The sequence below is a fragment of the Euprymna scolopes genome, chromosome 5 (assembly GCF_053919585.1).
Source record: "Euprymna scolopes isolate OS-2025 chromosome 5, ASM5391958v1, whole genome shotgun sequence".
Classification (NCBI taxonomy): Eukaryota; Metazoa; Mollusca; class Cephalopoda; order Sepiida; family Sepiolidae; genus Euprymna; species Euprymna scolopes.
In genome coordinates this window covers 157,637,163-157,652,011 of record NC_136486.1, presented here as the reverse complement: position 1 = coordinate 157,652,011, position 14,849 = coordinate 157,637,163, and positions in this window count along the sequence as shown.

The window sequence follows — 14,849 nt, the reverse complement described above, 5'->3', positions numbered from 1 at the left end:
AAAGTCGTCGCCTCTGTCGATAGTTTTTACGAGATATACAAACATACATACATGCATACATTTTACAAACAGGTGTGATTCATATTATAGAAGATGATAGAGCAGTAGCATTGCCCCTGCGATAATATAATGTCAATTTAGGAGACAAATAAGGAACATTTATTCTGTAGAAAACAAACGAGGATAATTTTATTCCATAAGAAACAAAAAAATCAGCAAACGATTTATAAGAAAATTTGGTACAGGATAACCGTGTGATTTTTTTTCTAAATATATATTGGGCACATATGCGCGGACACTTTTCTTAAATTCCTCTTCTTGAAGGGCTACATCATCAGATAAAACATTACATTTTTTGCCCGAGGAAGTAGGCTGTCTAAAAAAGATTTTACAGAAATATGTATGCATACGTGTAGACAAAGAAAAAAAAACGTGTGTTTAAATAAACATTATGTATCTACATAATTATATATATATATATATATATGTATATATATATATATATATATATATATATATATATATATATATATATATATATATATATATATATATTTCTTTATTTCGAGACTTCCTCTGGATGAATGAGATTAAGAAACAAAAAAAAATACCAGTACAAAATATTTGAAAATGTTTCACGTGCAGTGTGACGCAGTTCTATTTCAGAGAAACGGAAAAAAAGACGATGGAAATTCAAAAAGGAGGGGGAGGGCTTGCGCTGTTAAAGAGAAGAATTTTTAGTGACGTCATATAGTCGTTAATGTAATTTTAAAACTATGAACGCAAGTTAATATTCTTATTGGGAAAAAGATATATCTGTTGAAATTCAAATATAAGTTTGTAACAGAAATAAAATGAGTGTTTTTTATGTAATTTATTGATTGAGATTATGTGTTAATTATTACAGGGGGTGTTGAATGGTGTGAGAAAGTTAACCTGTCTCTAAAGTTACATAATATTCTTTTAATAAAAGTTTACTTATTTATTGTGCTATGTTATAGAAACCTCCACGTTGTTTAATAGTGCTTGAAATTGCGATAACTTAACTACTTTTGCTTGTTTTAAACAACACCAATAATACAATAATCTATAACACACTACACAAACTAAAAATTCCTATCGTACAAACCACATCACTAACCATATAACATATATTAAAAACTACGAAACATCTCTATAACAAACCAGTTTCCGATGGAGGTATATACAATATTCCTTGCCATAATTGCCATCATAAATACGTTGGTGAAACTCAGCGTGAATTGGAAAAAAGGCTCAATGAACATAAAAGAGATATAAAAAATAGCAATTCTCTAAGTGCATTATTCTCTCATTCATTCAAACATAACCACACCTTTGACTTTAAACAAGCAAAAGTAGTTAAATTTATTTCAAATAAACCACGCCGGAGACTTCTTGAATCTGCGCTCATCGCAATTTCAAGCACTATTAAACAACGTGGAGGTTTCTATAACATAGCGCCATAACTAAGTAAACTTTTATTAAAAGAACATTATGTAACTGTAGATACAGGTTAACTTTCTCACACCATTCAATCACCCCCTGTAATAATTAACACATAATTTCAATCAATGGATTACATAAAAAAACACTCATTTTATTTCTGTTACAAACATATAATTGAATTTCAACAGATATATCTTTTTCCCAATAAGAATTTTACTTGCGTTCATAGTTTTAAAATTACATTAACGACCATATGACGTCACTAAAATTTCTACTCTTTAACAGCGCCAGCCCCCCTCCTTTTTGAATTTCCAACGTCTTTTTCTCCGTTTCTCTGAAATAGAACTGCGTCACACTGTGCACGTGAAACATTTTCAAATATTTTGTACTGGTATTTTTTGTTTCTTCAGTTCGTTCATCCAGAGGAAGTCTCGAAATAAAGACGAAACGTTGATGAACACATAATACGGTTTGTTCCTCTTTACTTTCTCTATTTTGTCGGAATACAATTTCCATCATTTGCATCATATATATATATATATACATATATATATATATATATATATATATATATATATATATATATATATATATATATATAAGCGGAATCCGTAGTAAATAAGAAAGCAATTTTATACAAAATATTTATATCATTTTAAGATGTATATATATATATATATATATATATATATATATATATATATATATACACTTATATATACGAATATATACTTATGAAGGCAATAGTGTCTTTCCCCTTATCATGCATAGACATGTACAAATAGCTAGCATTATTTATATATATATATACATGTTGATAAAGACTAATATTATATATATATATATATATATATATATATATATATATATATTGTGAATTCGAGGGAGCAATGTGATGCATTGATTGCAGGTTTTTAAATAATTTACTGACTAAATATTTTTCGAACGAATGATTAAAATATATAAAAATTAAAAAAAAAAATGTTTTGTATAGTTTGAAAAACTTATATAGGTTGAAAAACTTCCAAGACTATATATTAAATATGTGTATATACTCAGCATAAACAACTAAACTGTAAAACCTAGAAATATTAACCTGAATTGCGTAGCGATATATATATGGCACAATAACAATATGATACAATATTGAATCATACATTTTTCTAGACTTAAAAAAGAGCAAAGCAAGGGAATTTTGATCGCGCGTCACACGTGTTACGACACTATGTACACGTACAGCCCGTCAAACCTGCAAGTCTTTTTCTGCCTCTACTGTAAAAAGACGCGCCACTATTACCGGACAAAAACAATGGCTTCCAATAAAAAAGTAAGTATTTTTTTGTAAATTTCTCCCATAAATTTTTTTTCTGACTAAATATGTTGCACAATGAATAAATTTACTTTTTTAAGTTAAATGTTATAATTGTTTAATCCACATATTTTTAGTGTACATTATTCTATATTTGCTGTGACATAATATGCTATGCAAACTTAATTGGGTGTTATTTTATATGATTGTTATTTTCTCTGGGCGCACTTTCCTGGCATGCTCTATTTATCCTTATCTTGTTTATTTGGCAGATCCTTCAGTGTACATGAAATATTACCTTCTTAGAAGAAGAAAAAGAGGATAAAGATGCAGAAGTTTACATTGAACCTAAGGACCAAAGTTTGTGTACTTATGAAGATTGTGCCATGGAGATGATGTTGGATTGGAAGATTATTTGTCTGGCAAACAGCTAGGTTCTCATGCTGAAGCTGTTTTCAACATCGGATATCGTACAATTGAAAATGATTGTGAAGCTCAACTGACTGGTGATGACAAAACTACTTTCCTTGGCGAAATGAAAGCCGCAATGTCTTAACAACTATGAGTTATACGAATGCCAAACGAATCCGCGACGCTTCTATCACATGTGGTCATTGTATATTTCTCGAAGCAAATTATATAAATCATACAAACTTTTCTCCAGTTTGTAAAGTTAACTTTAATTTTACCGAATCTGAGACTAGCGTTGAATTTATAATACCGCATGATGGCCGGTGTTTAGCATTATTCTGAGCCGTGTCATCGGTCATTCACATTCTCTACACACCCCAGCCAAGCATATGACTGCAACATATTACCGGTAATTTGTGGCTAGATGGCCTTGCATATGTGAGGACAATGGTCTTGAATGCCGTTACTCTCATGCTGAGTTGTGGTATCGGGCGCGTTTGTGCCTAATAGTGTCTTAGTTATCCACCTTCATATCTGCGTCGGATGTGTATTCTACCGCACCTACGTCATTATCTGTATTTTCCTCGTCCATCCTCTCGTGCATGCATTACGGGATACGCTGTTCTCATTTCTAGGCATTTAGGGAGGTGGTTGAGGAGGTGGGGAAGCTTGAACGGGCGAATTATCTGGCGAATATATGATAAGTTGGATCTTCCGGATGAAACGACGAATGCGTAGTGGGATCCTGCCGCTTCCATCCAACTGTATAGGGTATTGTCTATTACCATTGGTCGGGACAACTCTCCCCGTTTTTTGTCTATCGTCGCGGGTATGATCACTTCTTATTCTGCAACTTAATGAATTTTCCAACCTGAAGATGTTAGAGTGAGCGGCTATACATGTTATAGTGTACTTTGTTTAGCACTTAATTTTTTTGTCATCGCCCTTTCTCTCAATTCTTTGGTTTCTGCCTATCGATCGCGGTGTATAGAGAAGGTGGTCCATTATTGTTCGGCTAGATAAGTATTCCACTGGTTATAATTCTATGCCCTGGTGGGATCTTTTCCTATGTGTCATGATCGCCTCTGCTGCCCGATTGTATTATGATTGCCTCTGCTGCCCAGTTGTGATGAGGAAACATGTTCATGGACAACATTGATAGATATAGCCATCAATGCAATCCATGGACATTTAGGGACTGTTTCTACGGCCAGTTCGGTGCAGTCATTTCTTTTGGGATAATATACGGATGAAATGCATCCTTTTATACACCATTCTCCGAGGAACGATTTATACTCTAATGAGTCAAATAATGACCCTTCATTTGATGATATCTTCTCCGATGCACCATATGTACAGAACCAAACCCGTAATGTATCGCATACTGCTGCAGCCTTCTCTTATGTAACGGGATAACTTTAATCCAGCAGTTGAATCAGTCTGACTGTACGATGTAACTCTTTTCATGCATATCCAGTGGACAGTATCCGTTACACTCTCATACAACGGAATTTCTGAGTTTGAGAGTTCCAGTCGTTGTTCTCTCCGGTGGGAGCGGTCGATTGAATTACATTTTCGGTACTTTGGCATTGTTTGTTGAATCATAGCACCTAGACCCGGTAAAAATTCTCTGTCTTGCTTAGCTTACATCCAAGTAACCCCTTGATATACGGACTGTCGTGAATCTAGTAGTTCACCTCTCAGCTCCTTTGGTGTCCGAATCTGATCCAGTTTATAGATACCCTTTTTAAACAATATAATTGGTTCGCGATCGCCCAGAATGACCTGACTTTATGTTGCAGTTCGTGTCGTGATTTCAGTTCGCCGTTTGGTATATATTTCACACACGTTCAGCATACCTAATCAGTGGCCTCAGCCGCCACGATTCTATCCCAGGTAATAGTTTGAAATGTGGGGTCATGTGCGTACACGGCTTGGATTGATGCTTGTATGACCCCTTTGATCTGCGGAGTAGCATCGGTGAGCTTTAAATTGCTATTTCTTGACGGTGACAATAATGAGAGGTATATTTTAGTGCGGCGTTAAGTTTCCCATGAATTTGCTCTATCTAGAACCTGTATCTTAACGACCATTCTTTAAGAGAAAACAAACACCGCTTCTTCATGTTTTCCAGGATCTGCTCTGAGAATATTTTACGAGTGGCTGGTGGTCCTCTGTAAGCTATAAATCTGGGCATTTTAAAACAACCATTCTACAAGACTCTAATCTGTATATAAATGCCAGTGACTCTCCCTCTAGTTGGGAGTAGGGAGACTGCGTTCTACCTAAACCGGGTTTAGGCACAAATCATTTTGCGGTGGTCCTTACCTCAGCGAGGTTCGTATTCCGTTGGCCATTGGCAGTGTTTTGGAAAAAGAAAATACTCGACCTTGTAAGCTTTCGTTGAGAGGGAAGTTGCCTTTTTCATCTCGAATGTTTTAACCCCCTTTTCGATTTCCCGGACAATGTTTTTTGTAATTTTTGAAGAACACGTTTAGAATAACATCCTGATGGAATTTTCAGCCGTTCGGCGCAACAATTCTCGAAAAAGGGGCATGATATCGGTCTGTGTAAATGCATAGTATACATGGTTATCAAGTCCAAATCACGATCTGACGCCGGTGATGTTCGTCGGCGTCGAGAAATTGGGAATGGTTTCTATCATTGTTTTAGTTGGTTTACCTTGTCAGCGTTTATTAAAAACCCGGGAAATTCGACTTCCTTTCCTGCAAATTGAAACATATCGGAAGTGAAGACGATTATATTTCTACCGCAATGAGTGATATAGCCCACTGAGTGCAAGAAACCAGGTTTTATAGTTTTATTCCAGAGGGTATCATCAATAAACGGGTTCTTTTGTGAAATGTTTACGGTAACGTCGTGGAATCAGAGGGTGAAATATTTAACGGGGCTCTACTGTACCGATAACGACCCCAGCTCGTGATGAATGCAGTTGTGATTCCGATTGTTAGGGAGAGTAGTAAACTGTTATATCTGTTTCACGTTTCTAAAACAGTTTCGTGGTTCATTCTTGCACAACAGACACTTGGTTAAATGGGGACAGAATATGATGGTTTCCCTCATCTTTGTGACATTCAATTTTTGTAGGCCTACTGCATTTCTTCTTGGCACATGCTTTTTGGTGCAACCCCCATCCTCGAACACCAAACCGTAGGCGTACTTCCTGGTACTGACTTCATGATGTCCTCCCCAACATCTCCATCTAAATCTTCTTTCCCCTTCTTTTTTCAATAATGGTGGACATGAATTTGTGCGCACATCTGATGGTTTTGTGAGTGGCGCGAATGTTATATCCTGTGGTATCCCTGGCATGTCTTAAATGTGAAAAAGGGCAGGTATTGAATTCACTTGATTTGAAGGGTTCTCGTACCCATTGTTCCCTATTATTTGCAATAGAGATAAACGGAATTCTTGTAGTTTTTTTCAAAATTTTCTATATTTGAGGAGATCCACTTAATGCTAACCTATTATTCGAAGTTGACATGTCAGTTTTCGATATCTCGTGTGGGAAGTCGCAAGGGATTAACTCTAAGTCTATCAGTGCCAACTCGAATAAGATAAAATCGCGAGGTATTCTCCGATAAACAGCTTCTCTAGTTTATTTAAGGCCAACTATAATACGCGTAAAAAAACATTCATTTACTGCATTATATTGTCCGTGATTCAAGGTATCTTGGGGGAAGTTCGTATTAGCACGTTATTAATTGATCCCGATACTTATAATATTTAAGTACAAACCGAATATGTTCGCCCAACAGTATCCGTGACGGCCTAGATACGTTTTATTAGACGCGAAATCCCTTTATCTTAGACGCGCCTAAATTGGGCCTGCGATTCTGGTACCAAAGATGCTTCGACTTTTATGGAAGCTTGAGGTTCGGGGGGTTGGCTTCTTCTACTACTGCTCTGCTCCATGCAACATTTGATATTGCTGCTAATTTCTGTTTTCGGGCACCCATCGCTGGGCTTCCTCCTAATTTTCTGATAATTATTTTGAACTGGTGTCGTGTTAAATCACTCGTTGTCTCTGTTTCCTATAGCTCTAGTTTTCGAAACGTTTCGTAAGTGTCCAGTAATACCACAATTACGAACCTATTTCCTACCAAACAGTTCTTCCGTCCTTTTAGCGCGTTGAGATAAGATGTCCTCCCACATTCTTCACGCAACTTATTTCAAGTGGTTTTGTGTACCCCCGCTCCCGAGACGGTTTAGTCTCGCGCCTCATTGAGCCAAACGTCGAACGCTAATTTAGGCTTCTCTGCAAGTGATGAGTCGACGTATGTGGAACTTTTATTCCACTGAATTGCAAAACATGTCTTTAGACTAAAGCCTTGCTAACAACTGTTTGGATTCCTCACCTTCTTGCTGTCTCATATTGTGGAATATATGTCTATGCACATCTTGATGCAGACCTTTCACCACAGCTAGTTGTATATGCCGTAGGAGCTGCTCCGTCGTGACTATATTTACAGTTCCTGGCCGCAATAGTTCGAACAAAAATATTTTTAGCTCGTTCGAGCAAGCCCTTCTCAATTAATTGCGTATTTCCACATATTAAATAGTACATTGGTTTTTACCTGGTCCATATGTTGTGTTTTTTTTGTGCAGGGCCGATTTGACATTTTCCTGGCCAGCGCAAATTTCATTCCTTTCTTTCTGTAAATGTATAAACTGACGAAGTAGTTACAAGTGCTGTTAGTCATCGAGTTGTCCTGAGGCCATGACTATTCCAATTTGAAAATAATCCTCTAAAAATAAATCCTGTAGACATAAATCCTGTTTGTAGCGCAATATAATGTAGATATGAAACGTCTATTGAGTCTGAAACAAGCGCCAAATAAATAACACAGCATGGTGATGGTGTTCTCCTTTTTCTGACCCGTCACAGCGGTCGTTTTCATTCTCTAGAGAATTCAGTTTTTCGAAGTATTTTTAATGAGGACACATGGAATTTGTTACTGAATCACTCAATGGTCTATGCAATTTTAGAGGTGAAAAGACGACTTTAAATTATGCATCCTAATGTTGATAGTATCTAGCATCGTTTCGGTGTGTTCTCAGATGATGTTTTGCATGAATTCAATTGTGACGAGTAATGAAGCTGTCCATAATATAATTAAAAGACGTAGGTTTACGAAAATTATGCAATACATCATTTTTTTATAATTCTTCATTAGACACAATATATGCAAAAGTTTGCCCACTAATTTGACATCTAAAACACAAATTGATACCACATTTTCAATGAGCGAAGTTACACTTTAATGATGAGGAAATGTTTTTCTATTATAGTTAGCATGGGCGTAAAAACGTATATCAGAATGAAATAAAATCGATTTGAGTATAAGCCCGTATATAATTAAAAAATGAACACATACGAGGAACTGATCGGCAGGACCAAAATTACAGTATATATATATATATATATATATATATATATATACAAGAATAAAAAAGCATTGGAAATGCAAAAGGATATAGGGATGGTATGCAAAAAAGTATACAAACAAGATAGCTATGAATGGCTAGGCACATGGAAATAGAATTGCATCCAAAGTATAGGCCTATAGCTTTTCTCCAATCTTCATTCCGTGCCATCATTACGGTTGTAAAAAGCTATAGGGCAATACTTTGGATGCAATTCTATTTCCATGTGCTTAGCCATTCATAGCTATCTTGTTTGCATACTTTTTGGCATACCATCCCTATATCCTTTTGCAATTCCAATGCTTTTTTGTTCTTGTTAATTAGTATTTTTACTTACAGTCTTATTTTTAAACTTACATTCATGATCGTATTGTCTTTTTTAGGAGGCGGCTGATTGCGGCCTCCATTAGTAGCAGGTTGTTTCCTGCTGGGTTTTAGGTCTTTTGGTTTTGGGCCTTAGGAGTTGCCTCTTGGTCCTCCATCGGTTCTATATTACATAGAGAGTGCTACCGCCTCTCTGATAAAACAGTTAGAGTATAATTAAGTTCTAAAATGTTCATACCTTCACTATTAAATTGTTCTTGGTTCATTCTTTGGCGTTTTGGCAAAGATTTGGCAGTTTTTGATATTTATATTTATAATAGTTTGTGCATGAGGCAGCTTTTTTCCCTTGGGATCCCTGTTATACCGTGCTTTTGAGTCAGCACGTGAGGCAGCCTTCTTTTTTCTGGTTCTTTGTTATAAAGAGCACGTTAGGCAGCTTTTTCCCTCGAAATCCCTGTTATGCCGTGCTTTTGAGTCAGCACGTGAGACAGCCTTCTTTTCTTCTTGTTCTGTGTTATAAAGAGCACGTGAGACAGCTTTTTTCCCTCGGAATCCCTGTTATACCGTGCTTTTAAGTCAGCACGTGAGGCAGCCTTCTTTTCTTCTGGTTCTGTGTTAAAAAGAGCACGTGAGGCAGCTTTTTCCCTCGGAATCCCTGTTATACCGTCCTTTTGAGTCAGCACGTGAGGCAGCCTTCTTTTTTCTGGTTCTTTGTTATAAAGAGCAGGTAGGGCAGCTTTTTTCTCCTCAGAATCCCTGTTATACCGTTTTTTTAGCCAGCACGTGAGGCAGCATTCTTTTTTTCTGGTTCTTTGTTACAAAGAGCACGTGAGGCAGCTTTTTCACTCGGAATACCTGTCATACCGTGCTTTTGAGTCAGCACGTGAGGCAGCCTTCTTTTCTTCTGGTTCTGTGTTATAAAGAGCACGTGAGACAGCTTTTTTCCCTCGGAATCCCTGTTATACCGTGCTTTTGAGTCAGCACGTGAGGCAGCCTTCTTTTGTTCTGGTTCTTTGTTATAAAGAGCACGTGAGGCAGCTTTTTTCTCCTCAGAATCCCTGTTATACTGTTCTTTTGAGTCAGCACGTGAGACAGCTATTCTTTTTTCTGGTTCTTTGTTATAAAGAGCACGTGGGGAAGCTTTTTCCCTCGGAATCCCTGTTATACCGTGCTTTTTAGTCAGCACGTGAGGCAGCCTTCTTTTTTCTGGTTCTTTGTTATAAAGAGCACGTGAGGCAGCTTTTTTCTCCTCAGAATCCCTGTTATACCGTTCTTTTGAGTCAGCACGTGAGGCAGCCTTCTTTTTTCTGGGTCTTTGTAATAAAGAGCACGTGAGGCAGTTTTTCCCCTCGGGATCCCTGTTATACCGTGCTTTTGAGTCAGCACGTGAGGCAGCCTTCTTTGCCTAAGGATTTGCATGATACTTAATTTTTATTATTTCAGCATTTTTTCTGATAGTATTCTTTTTGCTTAGATAATACCTTGACTTTGTTCTTTTCATAGTCTATATTTCTCTGAGCTTTTTTACTACGTGCTGACTTTGGCATTTTTTATTAAATGTAAACATATAACACTTATGTGTATCTTACTATAATATCACTTATCTTATAGCAAGACAACTCTCGTAGAATTGAGATACTGCCCCGTCACCAATAGTTAAAGTGTGGAACGGTATATACACCAATAGTGTAGTTGTTATCTTTATATGAAGTCCTAATCAATGACAGTGTGAGGTTACTTGGTTAATTTATTGTAGTTTATTTTAGAAAACTTACTTGTTTTTATTAGTAGATTGTGTAAAGTAGCCACAATCAATATCTAATTATTTTTGTTGCTAGGGCTTGGATTTTGATTCTTTTTGGTCAGCTTCCAGTGAGTTCTTAGAAGATGACTTTCTTGCAGTTTCTTTTGCGGTTAATTTAACTTATTTCCTTTGGCGTTTGGTGAGTTCTTAGAAGAACTGGTCTGATCTACTTTTCTTAGCGAGCGAAGAGATTCAGCTGCATTTAACAATGGTTGCTATAGTGTATTTTTGCGCATGCGTGAGAATTTCAAGTTTCCTCCTTATTTTTCAATAGGTTGACAGTAGTTATGTGTCTTTCTGCCAAGAGCGACAGACGTCAGTGTTAGCCGTGATCGTCTAGAGGTAAGGACCCCCACGTTGTGGCCGTGCTAACTTAGGTTCGAATCCTGGTCACAGCATTGACATTTTGTACATATTTTACAGTCCAAAATCTGAAGAATTATTTGTTTTCATAACATTGTTTTTTGACGTCGTAGGTTACTCTTATAACAATTTTGATCAACTGAGATAAAGATTTCGTGGTTTCATTAACGCTGGTGGGTTACTGTTTAAAGAAAAAACCTTAACGTTCACCTCAAATATTCAGCGTCCAAGAAATATAGGCCACTGGCAAACTGGAACGTCTGTGAGCATCCGGTGTATTATTTGGAGCTTTCCCTTTTGAGAGAAGTTCCGTGTTCGAAGTGGTCTGTCTACATTGGGTATATAGTGTTTAAAACTTGTTATTACACGTAATCTTATTTAATTATGGAGTTAGCTAAAAAGCGATGGGCAACTGCACTTCTCCGTGTAAAGAGCAGTCGATTGATGCTTGAACTGTTGTCAGAGACCGTTCGTACACCGAGATACATCGTCTCAAAAGAAAGAAGAAAGCAGAAGAAGAAAGAAGAAAGAAGAACAATTGGCCATTTTTTTACACCTTTTTTTTGCTCTCTTTTGACATTTTAACCGATGTTCTGACACTCGCTGGATTCGTAAGACGCTTCTCTGTAAGAATATGTGCTTTTTGAAAATTATAAGTTGATTTTAGTTGAGATTTGGATAGTTTTGTTTTGTAGGCGTATATAGGCGAGTACGGGCCATCCCTATATAGAGAGTGCTACCGCCTCTCTGATATATATATATATATATATATATATATACATATATATATATATATATATATATAAATATATATATATAGTAAGTTATAGAATATATATATTAAACTACACTGAATATTCCGCGTTTCATCCACTTTAGGACTCTTCAGATTTATGCGCGAATTTTGTGGTTGTTTGTCGTTTTTATATACGCATCTTCTATTGAGATTTTAGTTAACCAATCAGCTTTCTATTATCAACCGCCCCTTCTTATCAGCCATTGAACATGCACTTATCGGACAAAGACCTTTTTGACCCCTGATTGACTTGTTCCTGTGTGTGTGCACTATTTAGCCTGGATATCTAGTTTCCTGATCTGTTTTAAATCTAGGTTGATGTTTTTTATGTATAAATATATATATATATATATGCACACATATATGCACATATATATATATATATATATATATCTGCATACATATATGTGTGATCGTTTATGTATATTCATATTTATTTAATTTATTTATTAGTTTATTTTCTATTTTTTGTTAGTTTTAAAATATGTTTATCGCTTTCCTAGAGTAAATTTTATCTTGTGAACACAGTTGTTTGCTATTTTTCTTCTAAAGTTTAATAGATGTTAGTGTTCTTTAATGTACAGGATAGCAAATTTTTCATGAAGGCATAATCTACATGGGTCGTCAACGTCCATACACGTGATAGCTTGTCTTATTAATTTCCATTCGATTACCGGCGAATCTCCGTTTTCCTTGAGTTCCCAGTATTTATTTGCTAGCGTTGTTTTGATATGATGTTTTTATTGTGGTTATAATATCGAGATTTGAAATCTAATGAAGTCATACCTACGTAATATTTCTTGTTATTCGAGTTTTCTTTCGCAAATATTGTGGCCTATATATATATATATATATATATATATATATATATATATATATATATATATACACACACTTATGTTTTTTGGAGAATGATACAATATTGTCAGGGGAACAATATGCACCCTATCTAATTTTGGATCATTAAAATGTATCCAAACGTCTTCATTCATAGTTTTTAGACCAAAAAAAGAAAATGTACGATACGACGACTTTTTCGGGATAATTTGCGAGAACTATATATGTCTGATATATTCTAGAAAAAAGTATGTAATATATCTTTATGTATAATATAGATAGCTCTTTCAAATTTTGAAAGCTTCTGTTCCTTGCATTAACAATTATTCTTCAGAAAAGACAATTATACATAACATTACATCTCCTACAATTTTTCGCTGGTACCCCCATATATATATATATATATATATATATATACTTCGGAATAGTTTTTATTTAACAATCAGTGGTTATGTAAACGTGAGATTGTTGGTTTACAAAATATTACTGGCAGTAATATTCTATAAGTTATCCCATCAAAACAAGAATTACTCAATATGCAAGATAGAGCAAATAAATTAAATTGTAATTCAATGAATTTCAAAAAACTCTCATTGAAATGAAATGAAGTGGTTGAGTTTCATATCAAAGAATTTTTATTATTCTAAGCAAGACAAAGAATAGAATGCTTAGAATAATAAAAATTCTTTGATATGAAACTCAACCACTTCATTTCATTTCAATGAGAGTTTTTTGAAATTCATTGAATTACAATTTATATATATATATATATATATATATATATATATATATATATATATATATATGTACTCTCGTGCTTGTCCAGAAAATAGACCATCATGTTTTCTGGCACTAAATTGTTATCGAGGACGATCTGTGAGATGTAATTGGTGTTAACATACCCTATCATGCTAAACTAACTGAAATAGTTGTTTTACAACAGATTTCTTTATATCAATTGTAATGTCAGTTTTTGAATATTTTGTGTTTCAAAATAATAGAACAATGCAGCTAATAAACAAAATAGTGTTTTTTTATTAAGATAAATCCAAAATAAAATGAATCATTATTGAGAAGCAGCGCCTTCTGCTTGATAACAGAATCACTTGGCCGGGGCATGGAATCAACAAGCTTCTCGCAATCCTGTGTAAACACTGACTCCCATGTGTTTTGGATTGCAATCTTCATGGCTGCAAGGGTAGTCAGTTTTTCTTTGCCGAGCTTCCTCTTTATATGATCTCACACGGTTTCAATAACGTTACAATCTGGGGAGTTCGTCGGCCATCCAAGAACAGGGATCAGTCGTTCTCGGAACTAGGAAGACGGGGTGTTGGCAGAGTGTGCCGGTGCCAAGTGATGTTGAAAAACGATGTATGTAGCCTCTCTGTCAAACTGGTTATCCAACACCGGCAGTAAATTAGTTTCCAGGATATCTTGGTACACTTTTGATGCAACATAAATTATCAACACCTTAAACACTCATACAGCCCCGAACCATGCAAGACTGTGGGAACTTCACAGACTCCTTAATATCGTTCCGTGGTCCTTCGCCAAACAGGTAGCCCTTGGTTACCGAAGGAGATACAAAATCCAGACTTATCTGAAAATATCACACGCTGCCATTCGTCTGCAGTCCAGGTTTGATGAGCAGTTACCCATCGCAGCCTTCAACATCTGCTTCTTGTTAAGGAGCGGTCTAGTGGCAGCTATACAATTTCGGTATCCCAGTTGCCGGAGCCTTCGGTAGGTAGTGCTTCTCGAAACGTCGGCACCAGAAACCTATTTCCACGCTTCAGTGATATGACTTGTTGATTGGAATCGAATTTTCTTTCACACCTTGTCCAGTGCCGGTCTTGTATTTCGCTTGTGCTTTTCTTTCGTCCGTATTTCTTGCGATTGCTGTTGGAAACACCCTCAGCATTTTTCTGGGCAGGTTGGTCACCACCGATCTTGAACATCCGATCTTAATTGTGATTTCCATGTGCGTCTTTCCTTTTGCCCGAAAATCAAAGATACGCTGCTTCACAGGCAAAGGTATGTCTTTGGAGCAACCCATACTTATACAGTATTATTAAATCTCTTTCGAAATC